Genomic DNA, 20,051 nt, shown 5'->3' on the forward strand with positions numbered 1-20,051 from the left:
TACACGCTATGACACGGACAGACCTTGAGAACACCAGGCTGAGCGACGTGAGCCAGTCAGGAAAGGCCGCAGGGTGTGTGGTTCCACTTGCACATACGTCCACAAGAGGCAAGTCCGCAGACACAGGAATAGACTAGTGGTTGTCTAGGCTGGGGCGGGGCCGAGAGGGACTGCTTAATGGGTGCTTCTTTCTGGGATGATGAAAATATTCCAGACTTAGATGGTGGTGATGTTTGCACCACTCTAAATATACTGAAACCATTGAAGTGTACACTTTATTTTTATATTTTTTATTTTTTTGGCTGTGCTGCAAGGCATGCAGGATCCTAGTTCCCCGACCAGGGATCGAACCCGTGCCCTCCACAGTGGAAGCGTGGAGCCCTAACCACCGGACCGCCGGGGAAGTCCCGTGAATTGCACACTTTAAATGGGTGAATTTTATGGAATGCGAATTGTATCTCGATGAAACTGTTTTAAAACAAGACAAAGAAAAGAAAGGCCTGTGTGAGGGGGTGGCCTTGAGTTGAGAGCGGCAGGAAGGAGTGAGCTTGTGCAGAGCTGGGGGAGAACTAACGTTCCAGCAGCGAGCACAGCAGGTGCAAAGACCCAGAGGCGTAACATTAGAGACAAGGGTCAGGGAGGGAAGGAATGCGCCATCCCCAGGGTCCAGGACCAGATTCTTTTGAGGACTTGAGAGTTGACTGAGGTTGGAAGAGAGACAGGGCAGGGTTTGAAGCAGGATAATGACATGACGTGCTTTCTGTTTTAAAACAATCACTGCTGCGAGGAAATGAGACGGTGGAGGGGACAGGGTGTGGGCTGGCGGGGCTGGAGAGACCAGTCAGGAGCTAGATGACGATGGATACCCCAAGGAGACAGACTGGCAGAAGGTGGCAGTGATCGGTCCCACAGTGGGGAAGGCTTCCTGGAGGAGGGGCCTGGGCAGGGCCTCCAGGAATGGGGGATGGGCCGGGCAGTGGCGGGGAGTGGCCAGGGACTCTCCGGGTGACCCCACTGGTGTGGGCACGGGCAGTTGAACGTGTGGAGGCCTCAGAGACCCGCCCGGCCACAAGGAAGGCAGGCTGACCGCCCGACCCCTGCCATGCCCGATCCCCTGTGGGCTGAAGCAGCTTTCAGAGTAAGTAGGGTAGTGTCCTCCAGGGCCACCTGTCATACGCCTTTGTCCTGCCTGCTCAGGCTGGCCCACAGTGAGAGTGTTAGCTCCGTGTGGCCAGAGACCCAGCCGGGCCGGCGCTCTGAACAAAGCAGCCTCGACGAAACTCGAGTGGCCCCGAAACGCGATCGGCCACGAGAGACCGGCCAGGCAGGAGGTTGTATTATTTATTGAGCAGAGCCCCTGGGGCCTGCCTGGTCTGGGGCCCCTTGGACGGGCCAGACCTTGAAGGAGCCCACTGGGCAGTGTCCGGGCCCTGTCGGGGGCGGGCGGGGGCCCCAGGGTGCCCGGGGCGTGGTTTCCTGGATGCCGGCTGAGCAGGGAGGAAGTCGGTCAGGCCCTGCGGGGGGAGGGCCCACAGCTGGTCCCGAGGGGCCGCGGAGGCAGGCAGGGTGCCGGGGCTCCAGGAAGACCGCCGCCCTCTCCCTGGTGACACTGTGAGTACCCACCGCCTGCCCAGGAGCAGGGAGAGGGGCTCGGCCACCTGGGTGACCTGCGAGGGGCCGCCAGTGTTCGGGGCAGCGGCTGGGGTGAGGGTCTCTGGCGCGCTCGTTGGGGTCTTGGCTGTTTCTTGGAACTGTTTTTTGTGCCTTCTCACTGCCTGGGTGGTGTGGCCCGGCTGGCCCAGGAGCCCCAGGTGTTTCCCCACAGCTGCCTGGAAGGGCGGCCACGGCTGCGGGAGGGAAGTCCGCTCGTTCCCCTGGGGGTTAGACCCACCCCACGCCCTGGAGGGAGGACGGCCAAGGCCCCTCAGCCTACCTGGGCCGGTTGGTTCTCTGCCTGGGGCCCCACGACCCCCCCCCCCCCCCCGCCGAGAAAGAGGGACTCTGGCCCAGGCGCACTTACAGCCAAGTGAACTGAGGCCCCAGAGGCCCCCAGAGTGTGGTTGGTACATCCCTCCTGCTCCCTCGCCCGAGGGGCACACACTAGGAGCACGGGGAGGCTGGGCCAAGGTGGCAGGAGGCTTCCCCGGGCTCTGGGACCCGGGCTTCCTGTTTGTCAGTCCATCAGGGTCAGCTTTGTCCCGAGAGGACACTGCCTGGGCAGGTCCCCCCCCACCAGCCCCGCAGTGGCCCAGCGCGTGTCCCCTCGGCAGCCCCCAGCCCCGCCGACAGCTTCACCTTCTTTCTGAAATGGTCCAGCGTGGAGCCATGAGGCTCTGCAGAGCCGGGGCGGGAGGGGCTCGGGGACGGTCCCGGGTGGGGGGGCAGCTCTGCACACGCAGGACGAGCAGCTCGGTGAGGCGCTGGTGCCGTCCCTCGGGAAGTCCCCTTCGGCGCGCTGGGGACCTGGGCCACCTGCCCCTCGGGGAGATTCCCCGCCGTGTCCTGCTTCCCCCTCCAACCCTCACAGCAACTGGGAAGGAGAATGGCTGTCGCCTCTGGTGACGTGAGGGCGTCCGTGCGGCGTCCCCCGGCCGGAGTACGTAGGGGAGCTGGGGTTTGAACCTGGAGCTACCCCCAGCCCCTCGGTGCATCGTGCAGCCTCTGTCGGGGCAGGAAGTGCAGGGGACAGGGGTCAGTGATCCCATGACGACCCCATTGCTGGGTCTGTTTCTCCCTTTGCAGGCGTTGGACGCCAGTCCTGAGGAGGGGCTGCTGCCCCATGGGCCCCCAGAAGCCGGGACTGGGGTGGGGGAGGCTTGGCTGCAGGAGTGAGAGCTCCAAGGCTGCCCTCTGAGCTGGGGTCAGCGAAGGCTTCCTCTGACCCATCCATAGAGCTGCCTGATGGCCCAGAGGGCCAGGGGTCACGGAGGACCCCAGCGGTCAGGCCGCTCAGAGCCCAGGGCTCCGGCCCCCGGCTCGGCGTCTCCAGCGGTGAGCTGCTTCCGCTGGGCTCCAGGGCACAGCTGCGGGGCCTGGCCAGGTGGGTGGACGCCGGTCCGGCCGGGCAAAGGCCACCCCGAGGGCAGGCGGGGCTCTGGAGCGGCGCTTGTTCTGGTGCCTCGGACAAGCTGCTTTCACTCCGGAGGCGGCCTGTCCTCGCCGGCGCACAGGCCATGGAGCCAGGAGCCAAGCACCCCACGACTCCGTGCGGTCTCAGCACCTCGCTCGTCCATAAGTTCAAGGATTCCACTTTTATTGAGCACCTACTGTGTGCCGAGCACTGTGTTGTCTGGGGATCCAAAAGGGACAAACGAACCAGGTAAAAAGGCAGGGGAGGGGGATGGATAGCAGGGGAGGGGCACCAGGGCGGACGTGATTTATTTTCATAGGTCCACGTGGCCTATTTGAAGCAAAGCCAGCTAGCATACCAGATTCATGATGTCACAGTTATCAATGCTTAGGATGAAGCAAAGCTAAAAAATCAAGAACACGTAGGTAGATGTGAAGTTGATTTGGAGAGCAGGTGGCGGGCACAGAGGGCCCGCGTGGCGCGGGGTCGTGGGTGTCCGGGGCTCTGAGCAGAAGCGTGGCGAGCGGGGCTGAGCTTCGCGTCTGCAGCCGGGCCCTGCGGAGGGCTGTAGGGCATCCAGCCGCTCCCTCCCCTGAAGCTTCTAGAAGTCCCCAGACCAAGTCCCAGCTGTAACGTGACCCTCCTCAACGTGGCTCTGCTGAGATCGGTCCTCGTGCCCGACCATCCCTCCTCCTGAGCCTCCGAGTGAGTGGGTCGCGGCTGTGTAGACGTGAGGGTCTCATAACCCTGGCTGGGGTCCCGGCTCTGCACCCCTGCCTGTGGGGGCCAGGTCAGGCTCCGCTCGCTCGAGCATAGAAGGAGACTGCTTCGTGGTCACCAGATACATTCAGGTCTGATGGGCGTTCCTTCCCTGCCACACCTTGAAGAGCCCACATCCTCGGAGAGTTTTCCTCGGGCCTGGATACTTTCCAGGTGACCCTTTCCCCCGGGGCATGGCCTGGGGGGGACACGGAGTCCACGGAGCCGCCTCGGGCCCATCTCCCAGGGGCCTGCTGGCCCCATCCTGTTTGGAGCCCCTCCCCTGGGCTTGGAGTGAGCTGGGGCTATGCAGGACCCTCACCCACACCATCAGAGAGCCAGAGCATCTCAGCCTTCAAGACCCCTGCCCAGAAGTGGGGCTACTGCCACGGCAGGAGGACCGGCCAGGCGTGGGCAGGGTGTGCCTGGAGCTCCATGTGGCCCCCGAGCTGGGGCGGGGGTCTGCTGAGCACAGCATCTGCAGGCCGTCCGCCAGGTGAGGGCGGGAAGGAGGGTCCACACCGTGGCCTCCACTCCGAGTCCCGCCCCCCATGTGGGCCAGGCAAGCGTGAGGCATCCTCTGACCTTCACTGAGAGTCTGTGAAGGAGGGGTCGGTAGCCGCATTCGATGGATGAGCAAACCAGTGCCCAGAAATCCCTATCAGCGTGACATCACCTGCTTCTAGGAAACAGGTGAGAGGGCTATGGCCCGGCAGAGCAGGGTGTCTGGGCTGCACCCAGAGTGCTGGGCCTGGACGCTGGGCTGTGGTCAGGCTGCTGAAGCAGGCTGAGAGCCCAGACTTTGGTGTGAGTCTCACTCTTCTGCTTTCTTGGATATGTGACCTTGGGTGCTTCAGGTCACCTCGCCAAGCCTCATAGTAGAGGACCTTCTAATTGCAAGTGACAGAGAAATCCAAAACAAACAGGCTTATGCATTGAAGGGGCTCCTCTGGCTCATGGAACTGAAAAGTCTATTGGTAACTAGCTTCAGGAATGGCTGGATCCAGGAGTTCAATTTATGTAATGGGTTTGGACTTTTCAACCCTCACCCTGCTTTCTCTCTACTGTCTTCATTTTGGCCTTCTCCATGTGGGTGCCTGGCGTGTCGGGAGTGTTCCCCAACCCTGCGACGGGCCGGCTGCAGGGCCAGGCTGTGGCAATCCGCATGCTGTTTCTGTCCTGGGATGTTGACAGTGCCCTGGGGGAGATGGGACAGGAAAAGAGGAAGTTACGACACAGGCAATCAGAGCTGAGCAGGGGTGAGCTCCAAGGCCTGTGGGAGCCCAGAGGAGGAGTGTCAGAGTTTACATCCGGACGGGTTCCCCAAAGGCTTCCTGGAAGAGGTGGCAGCTCAGCTAGACTTTGAGGTCTTGGAGCTGGCCTGGGGAATGAGAAGTGAGGGAGCAGGAGCCCTGGGGTCCAGTCTGGGGCTCAGGTCAGCGCAGGATCCGCACACGGTGGGGCTGACCTGGCTGTGCTGGGTTCTTGGAGTTCCTACCCAGGCTCAGAGGTCAGGATGCCTGGGGGGTGGCGGTGAGGGAGCGACAGGGCCTGCATTTGGGTGATAGATGGCCCGGCTTCTAGGCGGTGAGGACAAGAAAGAAAGAGCACTTAGTGAGCACCTACTGTGTGCCTGTAACTTTCCATCTGGCCTCGTTCTGGCCACACAACAGCCCCTGGAAGCTCCTCATCCCCTCTTTGCAGAGGATGAACCGGGTGCTTGATTAGAACAAGCCTTTTCTAAATAAGCCAATCAGTCGTATTTCCCTGCAAAGTTAGAAGGTGCTGCTCACCCGTTGGCCGGGCTCAGCGGCCTCTGCCATCAGGAGGCTGCAGGGCTGCCCCGTGGCAGGGTCGCATGGGGAAGTCACCGTGTTCAAAGCAGTTGTGTGTTGAAACAGCTTCCCAGAAGACTAACCACCAGGCCTCCCATCACACTGGCAGCAAACACGGTAAATCTGAAACCCGATGCCTGCAAAACAGGGGCGCGTCAGAGCCAGAGGCCAGGTGTGAATTGTGAAGCCAGAGACCCCAGCGCCGCAGCGGGTATGGACGACCACCCACTCCGAGCAGCCAGGAAACCAGCTTGATTCTGAGCTTTAAGCGGCGAATTTTTAAACCCCTTCTAAACTGCTCCTAAAGTGTGTTCACGGGCGGCTGAGATAAGCCAGGGTGGGAGCAGGAAGATGGAGGGTCAGATCCCAGCTCCCCCTTTGTTCGCTGTGACTCCTTGGGCACCCCCCTGTACCTCTCTGAGCCACAGTTTCCTCCTCTGCAAAATGAGGATAGCATTTCACAAGGTGAGGATTAAATAACATTATACTTGGGCGTGTCCATGTGTGATGACATAGCAGTGGCTCATAAAGGTCAGTGATTGCCTTGAGTAAAACTACTGTTCTCAGTTTGACTGTAACACTTTTTAAATTGTCGTTTTTGCAACCATGGATTTGAGCCAAATGGGAAATTGTTTGGTTCCGGGTATATATGCCCCTTGAGGGCAGGCACCAGGCCAGTGAGACCTGAAGTTCAGGAAATGCACTTGGTGAGTTAAGGGCAGATTTTGAATTTGTCAAATCCCAAGTCAATCCAGGGTGTTCTTTTCCTAAAAGATCCAGTGAGACAAAAGAAAAACACTAGTGGACTTTGCCCGAGGGATATAATCAAGAGTGGCGGCAGGCCAGAGCTGGATGGCAGTGGCTCTTCGGGGGGGGTTGGGGGGGTGGCATTTAGGAGAGGTTTTCAGGGAAGCAGAGGCATCTGAGCTGGGTCTGGAGCGTGAGTAGAACTGGGCAGGTGGAGAGGGAGGAGATGGTGGGTGGAATCTGTAGGTCGAGTCCCCGTGTGTTTGGGGAGCAGCACTCAGAGTTGGGTGGTGTTGGGTCTGGAAGGGATGAGGGCCAGATTGGGGCCAAAAAGGAAGGCAGGTGGGCCGCGAGCCTGGAGTGCTGCGCTCTCTCTGTGGGCAAAGAGGCGCCATCAGGGCTTTTGAGCAGGGAGGTTAGATTAACCAGTATTCTTTCGGTGGCAAGTGATAAAAACAAACAACAACCCAGACTGGCTTAAGCTGAAGGCTGAGTTTATTGCCCTCTACTTCTGAAACAGGGCTTCAGGTACAGCTTGATCCAGGAGCTCAAACTATGTGTCAGAGACACTGGTGTCTTTTTCTCTTCTTTCCCGACTTCATTCCCAGGCAGTATCTCTGCTCGTGATGGGACTGACAGCTCCAGGTTTACAATAGTCTGACAGCTAATGATCCCAACAGAAACGGTTGCAACAAACTCCCACTACAGTCTTGGGTCACATGCCCATTCCTGGACCAGTCACTTTGGTAAGGGGGCGGAGTACTGTCAAGTTAGGGCTGGAGTCCATGGACACAAATTAGATAGACTAAGAGTGGAGGAGGGGGATCCCCCAGAGAAAACTGGGGTGCCTTACTGGAAGTGAGCTGGGAGGCTGGGCAGGCTCAGACATCCAGCCTCCCCACTGTGATCTGATAAGACCCTCCAGGCGCTGTGCTCGGCGACTTGACCTGCATCATCCCTTCCTGTCAGCACCATAGGCTAGGGTTTCTTACGATCCCCATTTTGCAGATGAGAAAACCAAGGCTTAGGGAGATAGTCACTTGCCCAAGTTCACATCATTAACAAATGGCCTCACACCTCAAATCATCCTGACCCCGAAGCCCAGGCTCTTAACGATCTGCTCCGCTGCCTCATGGTAATCAGATCTGGGTTTGAAGAAGATGCCTCAGGACCTCAGATGGAGGACGGATTGCAGGGGGGACCGGAGGCAGAGGATGGGCAGGAGGCTGGTGCCACGCAGGCAGAGGGGAGGGCAGTCCCGAGGGATACAGCTACGGGGCATCTCAGCCCCCTGGTCCCAAAACACTGCCAGCCCAGCTTTCCTGTGATGTTTCCTGAAGTAGAGAAAATATACAGTGATATGTGAGTATGTATGCACACATATATATGTGTGTATTCATTATTGTGCCTCCTGGTCTCGGATTGGGGCGATCTTAGCAGGAGGGTGTGAGGTGTGAGGCTCTGGGGCTGGAGGCTGGCTTTATGCTCCTGCCAGGGGCACAGGCGCACTTCCGGGGCAGTTTCCGGAGGAGGCGGTCAAAGGGAGGTGACCACCCACCTGGCATAGGGCCAGGGTGGGGAGTGGGCGGGATGGGGAAGCAGCCGCTCCTCACTTCCCTTTTCAGCCCTAAGACTTCCCAGGAGAGAGTCCCGCCCCCCTGATGACATCACACCAGGTCAGAGGTCATCCTACCCACACCTTCCTTGCACAAAGAGGAAACCGAGGCATTGGGGGCACAGCGTGTTCTGCCTTGCTGTCGCCACTTGGGGAAGTCTGGCGGCGTGAGTACCAGCCCTAGATGGCCTGCTGCCTTGCTTTGTGACCTAGGGCAAGCCACAGAGCTGCTCTGGGCCTCAGTTATATCTGCAAAATGGACCTACGATTACCTCACAGAGTGGGCAAATGAGAAAACCTTGAAAGGACCGGGTGCAGTGCCAGGCACCTCACAGGTGTCAGTGAATGTTGGCTGTGACGATTCCTTCCTTTGCATGGTGAACTCAGAGGAACGAACAGCTATAGATCCCCCGAAGCTGGGCCCAAGATCCAGCTCTGCCGTCCAGGCTGTATGGCCTTGGGCAAGTCACCTCATTTCTCTGGGCCTCAGTTGCTTTATCTGGGAAATGGCTTTCAAATCACCACCTCAGGGGTCACTGAGCGGATTGATGGAATGCCCTGTCCACGGGATGGGATTTTCTGGGGCGTCTCTTTCCCACTGGGCGGTTGGATGTCCCCTCCCCAACGACTCCCCTTCCTGCTCTGGGAGGGGATCAAGTGAGTTAATCTATTGGTAAATCTTTCAGCTGAGCACCTGCAGTGTGCCAGGCGCTGCCCAAGCGATGAGGAGGTCGGACCATGATCCCTGGCGTCCCCTCTCCCGGGTGGCAGCTGGCCCCCAGCTGGTGCCGCCACTGCTCCATCACCTGGTGGGCCAGTTATGGGAGAAGGGCCCCCGTGGTGCCTGCCTCTGGGTGCCGCATGGCTGCTGAAGGCGGAGTCCTTTGCTGACAGCTCCCCGGGCCTCTCCTGGGCGTCCGCGTGCCCCCATGCTCATTGCATCGGGCTGGCTCGGTATCCCCGCCCCCGGTGCGGCAGTCTCCTGCTGCCTTCCCCTGTGGCCCCAGTTGGGAGCTGGAGGAGTGTCTGCAGGATGTCCCCTGCCCGCAGCGTGGAGGCTTTTGGACCCAGAAGCCGGATCTGGAGGAGGGCAAGCACGGGCAGGGTGACTCAGACAAGCGCCTTTGCTCCTGAGTCTGTTTCCTTCCCTGTAAAAGGGGAGAAAGACAGCCACCCACGGCAAGGGCTTTGTAACCTTGTCCCGTAAACGCCCCAGGAGAGGCTGGGCTGCAGGGCGCTGCCGACCCAGAAGCCCTCTGCGCTTCGGGAAGTCCGGGCCGATCAGAGCCCAGCTCGGTGCAGGGTGCAGGCGTCTCCCAAAGGCTGCCTCCCTTAGCCCCGCTCAGGACTCTGTTCTGTGTAAAGGGCACGTAAGTTCCCCTGGGGCCCGGGACACCGCTTGTGGGTCCCCCACCCCTCCAGGGAACGCTTTAGGTCCCTGGGCCTGCCTTCTGGGGCGTGGGCTGGGCCTGAGCTGTGACCACCCCCCCACCCCCGGGCCGCCACACTAGTGATGGACGTGCCATTTCCTGTTTCAGTTAGTGTTTGCTGTGTAACAAACCACCCCAAATGTCGGGGCTGCAACAGCAGTGTGTGACCGTGCCGGCTAGAACCTGGGCCACCCTGCTGGTCCCCCTGGACTCACCAGAAGGTGCCAGGGGGCCCCACTCACATGGCTGCAGTTGGTGCTGGGGCACCTCTGTTTCTCCACCCCCCGGCAGTTTGGCCCCCCGTGGGCAGCCAGCGGCCATGGCATCTGAGGGCAGCATTCCAAGGGGGTGAAGGTGGAGCCTCAAGGCTCTTGAGGTGCAGCCTCGGAACTCACACAACCATCCCTCCCGCCACATTCTGTTGTGCAATGAAAGTCCCATGGCCAGGGGGCGGGGAGACGGACCCCACCTGTGGGAGGAGGAGGAGGGGATGAGTCCCAGAGCTGAGGGGCCTGGGTACCGGGGTGCAGGGAATCTTTGGCCATATTTTGCAGTCACAGAGTATGCGTCATTAGGATTTTGCCAGGTTCTTACCTTACAGGGGTTGGGGTCAGGGGAGCAAGTTCTAAAGTCATTGGATACAGAGCCAAACATTACCCGGTAGAACTACCCTTGAAGACCCCTTACGTTGCCACGGCGTGCAGAGCCCCTGGTTCGGCACCCACCCTGCAGGGAGCTCCGTGCCCACTGAGCGGGCGGGTCCCTGAAGCAGGCCAGGTGCGGGGTGAGGCTTGCCCAGGCATTCCAGGCTTTGCTGGGTGGGGGGGAACCCCAGATCCCAGCTGGGAATGGAGGGGGGTCTCACCTTCTGCGTCGGCTCCATTCTGTGTGTCCGTTAAGCCTCTAGAAGCGGCAGTGCCCGGGACAGAGGCCGCTGGCCATAGATGGCTATTCAAATGTCAACTACTGAAAATATTTCCAATTTTAAAGAAGTCAGCTCCCCAGCTAGCCCCATTCCGAGTGCTCAGTGACCACACGGCTAAGAAGTGGAGAGCCAGGAGTCAGCTGGCCCCCAGCCAGCCCCCTTCACCCAGCCCTCACCTGCATGGTCACCCAGGCCCGGTGCTGGCCGCTTGAGACTCAAAGTGGCTCGGCCCCATCCCGGTCACTGCCTTCTAGAAGCTCCCGACCCGCTGGGAGCAGGCGGGCTGGGGAAACGCAGTGCCAGAGTGGGAACTGGGCAACCAGGCCCCCGGAGACTTGCTGAGGTGGGAGCCCTAGGGCCTCCCCCTCGCCGCTCCCACCGTGTCCTCGCCGTGCAGGGAGTTGGGGCGGCTCCATGTGCACTTGCCAGGCTTTTCTGGTAAAGGGAGGGTGCCTTTTCATCACCCCAAATCCTGCACATACCCCCCCCCCCCGACCTGTGCACACGAGGGTTAGTATCCGTGGCTGAAAAATCACGGTGAGCCGCTGAGAACCCATTTTAGACGAATGTGAAGTCTGTGCATTTTATTCATCGCACAGCATCTGTTTTGGTTTGAAAGATGTTAACGTGTGAAACGTAGTATTTGTTTGGTCTACCAGCAGCGTATATGGGATGCAAGAACCCCTAAAATAATTCGGGGGCTCCCAGCCTGGGAATCGGTGGAATCTCCAGGAATGGGATGGGTAGCGCCCGGGCGGTGGAGGGGTGTGGCGGGGGCACCTAGACATGGGATGAGCAGGGACACCCCCTGTGGGAGGTGTGTTCACAACTGCATCAGTGCCTTTTCTCCTTTGGGGGCCATGGATTTATTCTCAGGGGTATTCAAGTTCCACTCAATATTTTTACATGTGGATTCATTGAGTTATTTTGTAACAATTTCAATCTTGAAGAAGGCCTGCAAGAATTTAAAAAAAAAGAATTCTCCCGTGTACCCTTCACCCGACTTCATCATAATTAACATTTCACCAAATTTCAATCTCTCACAAAAACATTTTTTTCTCCCAGAACTGTTTGAGAGGTCATCGCAAACATGCAACCTGATGACCTTTACTCCTAAATAATACTTCAGCATATTTCCTAAGAGCAAGGACACTGTCTTACATAGCTGCCGTCCAATAGCCAAATTCATGAAACTTAACATGGTCACAGTACTAGGATCTAAAGTACAATTTAGGGACTTCCCTGGCGGCCCAGTGGTTAAGACACAGAGCTTCCAATGCAGGGGGCGGTGGTTCGATCCCTGGTCGGGGAACTAAGATCCCACATGCCACAGGGTGTGTCCAAAAAGTAAAAAATAAATAAATAAAATAAAATACAATTTAGAGTTCATGTCACCAATTATCCCAATGACGTCCTTTATGTCAAGTTTTTCCCCAATCCAGAATCTTGCATTGCATTTAGTCATCATGGGTTTCCTTGAAGCTTCACCAAGGTTTACTTTGTGTCATAAAATTCACTTGTGTTAAGTGTACAATTTAATGATGATTAGTATACTTAGAGAGCTGTGTAATCGTCACCATAATTTTATTTTAAATCATTTCAAATCATCTTGAAAAGAAATCTTGTGTCTATTTTCTATCACTCTTTTGTCCCACCCCAGCCCCCGACAGACGCTAATCTACTTTCTGTCAATAAACTTGCCTTTCTGAGGATTTCATATAAATGGAATCGTACAGTAAATGACCTTTTGTGACTGGCTTCTTGCACTTAGCCTAATGTTTTCAAGGTTCAGGCATGCTGTAGCAGGTGTTAGAACTTCATTCCTTTTTTTTGCTGATTAAGACTCCGTTGTATAGGTAGACCACATTTAGTTTATCTACTGTCCTCAGTTGATGGACATTTGGGTTGTTTGCCCAGTTGATGGACATTTAGGTTGTTTCCCCAGTTGATGGGTATTTGGGCTGTTTCCACTTTTTGGCTATTATGAATATACAGCTAGGGATATTCACGTACAAGTTTTTATGTGGACATATGTTTTCATTTCTCTTGAGTAGATACCAAGGAGTGGAATTGCCAGGTCAGATAGTAACTCTTATGTTTAACTTTTCAAAAAACACACAACTGTTTTCCAAAGTGGCTGCACCATTTTTCATTCCCACCAGCACTGTATGAGGGTTCCAATTTCTCCAGACCACCTGGATGGCTCTCTAAAAACTGAGTTCTGCTGTCTGGTTTCTGCGGCTGCCTTTCCTATTCTGTTTTTGAACACGTGGTCTTCAAGGAACCCTCCAGTGTGGTCTCATTTAACTCTGGATGCAGTGTTCCCTAAAGTGGGGTCTGATGAACGTTGCAAACTATATTCTTAGGGGTCCACCGAGTTCTTAAGTTTGAGAAACCCTTAATATAGAGCCATCTCTCAGACGGGAAAGTAGAGGCCCTTATAGAGAAAGTGATGTGTCCAAAGCCGTGCATCTGTGAGTGCCCACAAGCCAGCACAGAGGCCACGTGGAGTAAATAAGAGCCACTTAGGAAGTCGTTCAGCACCCGCCCAGTTTTCTCACCTGTAAAATGGAGGGGGCGTCACCCATCTCTAGAAGCAGGAGCAGTAGAGACAGTGTGGATAAAGAGCCCAGCTCAGCTCCTGCCTGACGCAGAGTGGACACCACGTGTGCCCACCACCTGGCCTTGCACCCGGCCCCCTCCTCTGCAGCACCTCCTCTCCCCAACAGAGCAGCCCCGAGGGCCGGCTCCCGGCTCCCGGCTCCAGCTGTCCCTCCCCCTCACGCACCTCACCTGTCCCCAGTGCTTAGCCACTTACTGGGCATGGCTCTGTCGCAGGCCCTGTACTGATGTTGGCAAAACAGAGATGATTCCTACTCCATCCCCGCCCTCGGGGACTTTGGGCAATGAATAGACTCATTAGCTGATGATTACAGGACAGCGTGGCAGTGGTTATTTTTACGATCAATAGCTAACGGTTATTGAATTTCTCCTATGTGCCTGGTCCTGTTCTAAGAACTGTGTCAGGATGTACAGGGCACTGTGCGAGCCAAGATGTCTAGAGGAGGTGACATTTTTGCAGCTGGATCTTAAGGATGGGTTTGGACTTGAGCTAACAGGCAAAAAGCACTCTTTAGGAATTTTTACTAATTTGGTGGGTGAAAATGGTATCTCATTATTATGGTATGCAATTCTTTATCAGTAAGGTTATATATCTTTTGGTATGTTTATAGGCTATTTGTATTTCTTCTTCTCTGAGCTACCTAGTTAAATCAGCTGGATACTTTTATTTTCATGGTTTTCTTATTGATTTGTTAGAACTCTTTGTATATTGATGAACCAAAGGGCATAGTATGTGTAAATACTCAGTGTTGTGAAATAGCGTGGCATACTCACAAGATGTTAAGTGTAGTTTGACTTTGGGGGAAGCAGCTGAAGATGGGGGGGTGGGCAGGGAGGCAGAAACTAGTTCTGGTGCTGAACTGGGAGCTTAGACTTTATCCTCCAGGTCATGGGGAGCCTTAGAAGGGTTTTGAACAGGGAAGGGATGTGATTGAAGCCATTTTTTAAATATATATAAATTTATTTATTTATTTTATTTATCTTTGGCTTCGTTGGGTCTTCGTTGCTGTGCGCGGGCTTTCTCTAGTTGCGGCGAGCAGGGGCTACTCTTCATTGTAGTGTGCGGGCTTCTCATTGTGGTGGCTTCTCATTGCGGAGCACGGGCTCTAGGCGCACGGGCTTCGGTAGGTGTGCCACGCAGGCTCAGTAGTTGTAGCTCGCAGGCTCAGTAGTTGTGGCTCGTGGGCTCTAGAGCGCAGGCCCAGTAGTTGTGGCGCCCGAGCTTAGCTGCTCCGCGGCATGTGGGATCTTCCCGGACCAGGGCTCGAACCCGTGTCCCCTGCATTGGCAGGCGGGTTCTTAACCACGGCGCCACCAGGGAAGCCCTGAAGCTGTATTTTTGAAAGTTGCTTTAAATAAGTGACAATGATGGGTGGAGGGATGGGCTAGAAGGATACATTGAGGCCAGAAAGTGCAGAGCTGTGAATGTCCCGCTGAAGAGCATCAGTTTGGTTTGCTGGGCAAGGGGGAACGTTCTGGGTAATGACGGGGGGGGGGGTGGGGAGAGGGAAGGAGCAGGATCAAGGCCATGGCTGATCCCCGGGTGGGGTAAGTGGTTCAGTCTCCCTGCAGGAGGCTTTGCCCCCACTGACATCTCCTTCCCACATGGGTGCCCAGTGCTGGGTCGTCTCTTCCTGCTCCGTGGAACTGATCTCCAACCAGACAGACGGGATTGTTGCCAGGGCTGGTCTGGAGAGAAAAGATGAACCGGGAGTTTCCAGGCAGGGCACTGCGGGTGGGAGAAGGAAAAGGGAAGAGCATGGTGGCCAGCCTGGAGGGGGCTCAGAAGTCATGCATTCCACAGGCCAAGGAAGCTGACCCTCGGCTTCCGCTCCCACAGCCCAAGGCTGGGAAGCCCCACCTCCCGGCAGCATTCCACATCAGGTTGGCTCTTCCAGTGAGAAGGTTCTCGGGCTGGTCTGACGTCAGAGCTGCACGGAGCCTTGGCACTTGCCTTATGTCAGGCTTCCTGCCTGCTCGATGGAGGGGACCTCGAGGCTCAGAGGAAGACGATCCTCCCGCGGTCACACAGGGAGTTAGCCCCAGCCCGAGTCAGAGCAGGCCTCCCAACTACTCGTGCAGTCTCAAAATGATTCTTTTTAAAACATAATTTTTTAAAACGGTAGTACATGCAGAGGGCGCAAAAAATATTTAAATGGAACATTTCAGTGAAAAGCCATTCTCCTTCCCACCCTGGCCCCCAATTCTCCACACCCTTCCCCAGGGCACCACTGTACCAGTTTCTGAAGCATCTTTGTCAGAGATAACACATCCACACACCAGCAGGTACCCTATACCCCGCTCTTTTTTTACATAAAAAGTAACATGCCATACCCTGTACTGCACCTTGCTTTTCCCACTTACAAAAATACCTTGGAGATTCTTCCTTGTCCATCATGTACAGAAGCTGCATCCTTTTTGACCGCTGCGTAGGTTTCCACCGTACGGATGTATCATAACAGGCATCTGTCGAGCAATCCCTCTTTGGCGCGCTTTAGGTAACAAGAAGACTCCAATAATTTTTATTCACTTTAAAGACAGTTGCTTAATTTTTTTAAGGCACATAAAGAAGAAGATTTAATCAGCCCGTGAGCCGGTGCCTATGTCCAGATAATTCCTGGCGACTTTTTACAAATCAACTAACCCTCAGAAGAGTATCAAATGAAAAGTAAAAGCTCCTCCCACACGCATTCCACACACCCCACCGTCCTCCCAAAAGGCAGCCATCAATAGCAGGTTGTTTGGGTATGTGGGTATCCTCTCGGGGAGAAGAAGTAGGAAATTACAGTACGCATATATGTATAACCTTTTACGATGTGCACAAGAGAGATCACAACATACACAGTGTTCTTTCCCCTGCATTTTTCAGCAGAAATGCCTCCTGGAGATATTCCCATGAAGTCCCTGCCTGTGGGTGTGTTCATGCCGGCTCTCCCTCCCCCAGTGTTGGACACCAGAGGTGTCTCTCTTCTTAGTTGCTGACTGACACAGAGTGCTGTGTGCACTGCCCTTGCGTCTTTATGCCAGCACGCTGGATGGCTTTGCCAGATCACCCTTCGAAAACAGGTCGCCCCATCTTGCACCTCACCCTCCAGTACTCTGGGTGCATTCATCTCCTCCCACCTTCAACAGCAAAAGCACCATTATACTTGTTCTTTTCTGCCAACTTGGTAGACACAAAAAATAACAGGCATGCTGTGTTTCAGTGTGTATTTCTTCAATATGCATTTAATTACAAGTGAGATTGAGTATCTTTCCCTGAGCCGCCTGTTTCTATCCTCTGCTCTTTTTTCTAATTGGTTAGTCATCTTTTTCCTATCGCTTTGAAAGAGCTTTTTACGTATCCGGGAAAGTAACTTTCATCTCATTTTCCGCAATTAACTTCTGTCATATGTGCTGCAGATATTCTTTTTAAGTTTACCCTTTGTCTTTTTTAACTTTGTGGTACGTTTTATTCCATTTAGAAGTTTTCATTTCTATATAGTTAAAATGTATCAATATTTTCCTCCATAGCTTCTGGGAATACAAATATTTATACAGTACATTTTACACAACCTTTTCACACCTTATCACAGCTGATCCTCAGAGCAGCCTTTGAAAGGAGGCAGGGTGAGGGTTTTTATCATCAGGTCTGTTTTACAGGTGAATTCACATGAGGCTCAGAAAGGTGGTGGGACCTGCCCAGGCTGAACAGGTTCTAAAACCCTTGCTCTTCCCAGGTCCCTCACCTGCCTTCCTGCCAGCCAGGTAACTCACTCCTGGCACTGACAACAAAAGGATGTAGCTTCTCTAGGAAAGCATTTTTAATTATTAAAACTACAAGAATCTTTCCTTTAAGAGCTCTTTTTTTTTTTAAGTTTTTGAAATTATAAAACTAATTCATAGTTTTTAAAAACAAAATGTCCAGTGATACAGGAGAGTGTAACACAGGGTTTCGGGGCGGGGGGGTGGGCTCATGCCTTGCCCTGAAAGCCCATCCCCCAGGGGGACCACTGTCATGTTTGCTGTGAGCACCAATGGTGAGGAAGACCCACCGGGAGCTGGACCGTTCCTTATCCGTCTCTGCCCATCACCAGTGCATTGTATATTCCAGGAGCAGCTCAGGTGCTCATAAATGCTGCGAGACGAGACTGAGGTGGTCAGGCACCCCCCCCTTAGCTTACACTCTGCAGCCCCACAGGCCTGTGTTCAAATCCCACCTCAGCCACTTAGCCAGCCATGTGAGTGTGGGCAGTTGACTTACCTTCTCTGTGCTGCGCTGTCCTTGTCTCTGAAATTGGGATAATAGTTTACGCCTCAAGTAAATGAAATTAACCTCCTAAAATGCTGAACAGAATGTCCACCTCTCACCTCTGATCTGCCTGTTCCTTGGGGGGTCCACTGCCTACTCCCACCTGGCCCCAATAGCCAGGGTCATGACATTTCAGAGTGGAAAGTCAGACTTCCTCCCCCCTCCAGAAGCCCAGAGAGGGGAAGTGCCTTGCCCAAGGTCACACAGCCCACAGACGGCAGAGCCCGCAGAGACTCCAGTCTCCTGACTCATTACATCACTCGCCAGGCTGGACCACTGCGGCCCGTCCCCCGGCCTCCTGTCTCGCCCCTTCTGGCCACCAGGGGGCGCGCCCTAACCCAGCCCAGACTGCGGCCGCCCTTGCTGCCACCTGGTGGGGGTCTCCCGGCTGCCCACGAAAGGAAGCGTTCCTTAATCTGGTGTTCACGGCTGTCAGAATCTCCCTACACACCGGGCAGCGCGCCTTCCTCTGCTTGCTTGTTCCTTGGGTACAGTCTTCCTGGAGTGCCGTCCCCCTTCCTGCCCCTTCCAGGCCAGGCCTCTCCTGCCTACTCCACTCCTTCCCCGCGGACTGGTCCCTCTCCGAGGCCGTGCCGCCCCACCGAGGCCCGTCCCCAGCGTTCAGTGGGTGCCAAGTCCATGTTTGCTGTGGGGTAAGGGGCGGCGCCGGCAGGCCCGGACCCCCCTCCCCAAAATGCCAGGAGCGCGCGTCCTGGAGGGGACACAGGGCCCCACCACCGCGCTGTGCGATTCTGGGCCAGTGGCTGCCGCTTTCTGGGCCTCGGTCTTCTCATCTAAGAACTGGGGAGGCTTCGGGGAGGGGTCTGGGCATGGCCGGCGGGGACCGCAGCTCTCCGTGGGAGGGGCCTGCGGCTGCGGCTCCCTGGTGTTTACCTAGGGGGTCTCGGGGAGTCTGAGCGAAAGGCCGGGGTCCCAGCGCCCCTCCGCCGCGCTTGGCTGTGCGGACCCCGCTCCCCGGCCCGTCCCCTCCGCGGCCCCACTGACCCGGGCGCCCTCAACTGGCCGGGGTTCGGGTGACGTCGGCGGCCGGGGCGGGACCCGTCCCCGCGCCCACACCCGTGTCCGGGGAAACTGAGGCCGGGCGCGGAGAGGCCGCGCACGCCAAGGTCACTGCGCGGAGGCAGGCAGGCCGGCCGGCCGGCGGCGCTCGGGCTCGGGCTCCGGCTCCGGCTCGGGCTGGGGCTCCCGCGCGCCCGCCCCCCCCCCCCCCCGCGCCGCGCGCCCGCCCGCGCTCCTGCCCGCCGCGGGGACGGCGGGGACGGCGCGCGCTCGGAGGCTGCGGGCGGCCCCGCGAGGTAGGAGGCGGGCCGGCGGGGGACGCGCGCGGCAGCGGGCGGGGCGGCCGGGGCCGGGGGCCGGGGGCCAGGCCGGGGGTCGGCGGGGGTCGCGGCTGCCCCGATGCGCGAGCGGCTTTCGGGAACCGGGCGGGGGCGGCGGGGGGCTTTGCGGAGCCGGGCCCGGGACGAGGGCCGAGGCCGCAGTCGCGGGGACGCGGCGGGCCCCGGGGTTGCAGGGTCGGGCACCCGCGGCGCCGGGCTCGCGGGGATGGGGCGGGGGCGGCGGCGCCGGGCTTTGGGAACCGGGGCTCTGCGGTGTCGCTCCCTGGGTCGCAGGAGATGGAGCCTCCGCGGCTCTGCGGATCGCTCCTCCGAAACCTTGCGAACGTGGAAGGCGCGATCTGGGGGGAGGGGGGCTGAGGGTCTCCGCGTCTATACAGCTGGCTGCCTGGGCTGGGAAACGTGAACCCAGGTCCCGAGGGTCGCTGGGGGAAGCTGCCCCCCGGCCCAGACACACACACACTCTCTCCCTTTTCTGCCCCCTCCGCCGTGCTCCCGCCTCTCCGCGGAGAAATCCTGCCGCGGGTCCAGGGTCCGGAGCCTGCGGGCGGGAGGTTGAGGCATCTCAGGAATTCGCTGTGAGCCAGTTAGACGCTCTTGGGGCGGGCTGGATGGCTGGCCCCGAATTCAGCCCTGCCCCGACCCCTTGCGTGACCTTGGGCAGCCCCTCCTCCCACTCCCACGCGGGCAAGAGGCTGGCTGGTAATCTTGGGGATCCTGTGGGTCAGACCCCCAGTGGGCGAGGAGTCGGTTGAAGGGACTGTGCCTGGGGGCTGGAAGAGCCACTGCGATCTCCGGACCCAGTCCCAAATGGGGCAGGAGGCAGCAGGAGTCTGAGAAGTGACGATGAGGCTGTCGCAGGTATCAGGGCACTCTGTTCCACCTGCCAGCCTGGGGGGGAGCCCTCATGGACCAGGGGGCTCTGAGTGCGGGAAAACCCTGCCCAAACTAGCTGCCCCTGGGCTGTGAGGAGGCGGGGCCGGTTGCCAGAGGTGTGGCCAGGCTGTTCCCCTGCCCCCCACAGTCATGGGGACACCCCCCCCCAAGTTTCTGCCACGCAGTTGCCCCTTTAAATTGCTAAGCTCTCGGCTGTCACAGCTGATCTGTTTCCAGAGCAAACGGAGCAGAAAGATGACAGTGGGTGTCCCCTCCCGGGGGCCTGTGCGAGAGATGAGGCTTGCAGGCCAGCGGTCCCCTCTGCCTGGTCAGCTTTGTGCGTTTAGCTCTGGGCGTGCTCCATCATGGGGTGGGGGTGGGGCACTTGCTCTGCACCGGGGAGCCCCTGCTCCGCTCGGTGGTCAGGCACCACCAGACAACGTGCGTGCCAGCCTGCGCAGCCCCTGGGAGGAACTCGGAGCGAAGGTGACCTCTGGTCACTCTTCCCTGCCCCCAGCTTTAT

General features: G+C 57.2%; 1 protein-coding gene and 1 long non-coding RNA gene across 4 annotated transcripts in view; one reads left to right on the forward strand and one right to left on the reverse strand.

Moving 5' to 3' along the window:
• Window positions 1–20,051, forward strand: part of IQSEC1 (IQ motif and Sec7 domain ArfGEF 1) — a 334,212-nt gene that overhangs the window by 226,230 nt on the left and 87,931 nt on the right. The window contains exon 1 of one of the 3 annotated variants that reach the window (XM_059940483.1): window positions 18,588–18,610. The exons of the other annotated variants lie outside the window; for them this stretch is intronic. The gene's annotated coding sequence lies outside the window, so the exon portion shown is untranslated. Of the gene's footprint in view, window positions 1–18,587; window positions 18,611–20,051 lie in introns of those variants that run through there. 3 annotated transcript variants of the gene reach the window in all.
• Window positions 13,996–18,401, reverse strand: LOC132375250 (uncharacterized). Its single transcript, XR_009505973.1, has 4 exons — window positions 18,300–18,401; window positions 17,247–17,273; window positions 15,376–15,495; window positions 13,996–14,732 (listed from the first exon to the last, which is right to left on the reverse strand). It is a non-coding gene; the product is annotated as an uncharacterized LOC132375250 (long non-coding RNA).

The sequence above is a fragment of the Balaenoptera ricei genome, chromosome 11 (genome assembly GCF_028023285.1).
Source record: "Balaenoptera ricei isolate mBalRic1 chromosome 11, mBalRic1.hap2, whole genome shotgun sequence".
Lineage (NCBI taxonomy): Eukaryota > Metazoa > Chordata > Mammalia > Artiodactyla > Balaenopteridae > Balaenoptera > Balaenoptera ricei.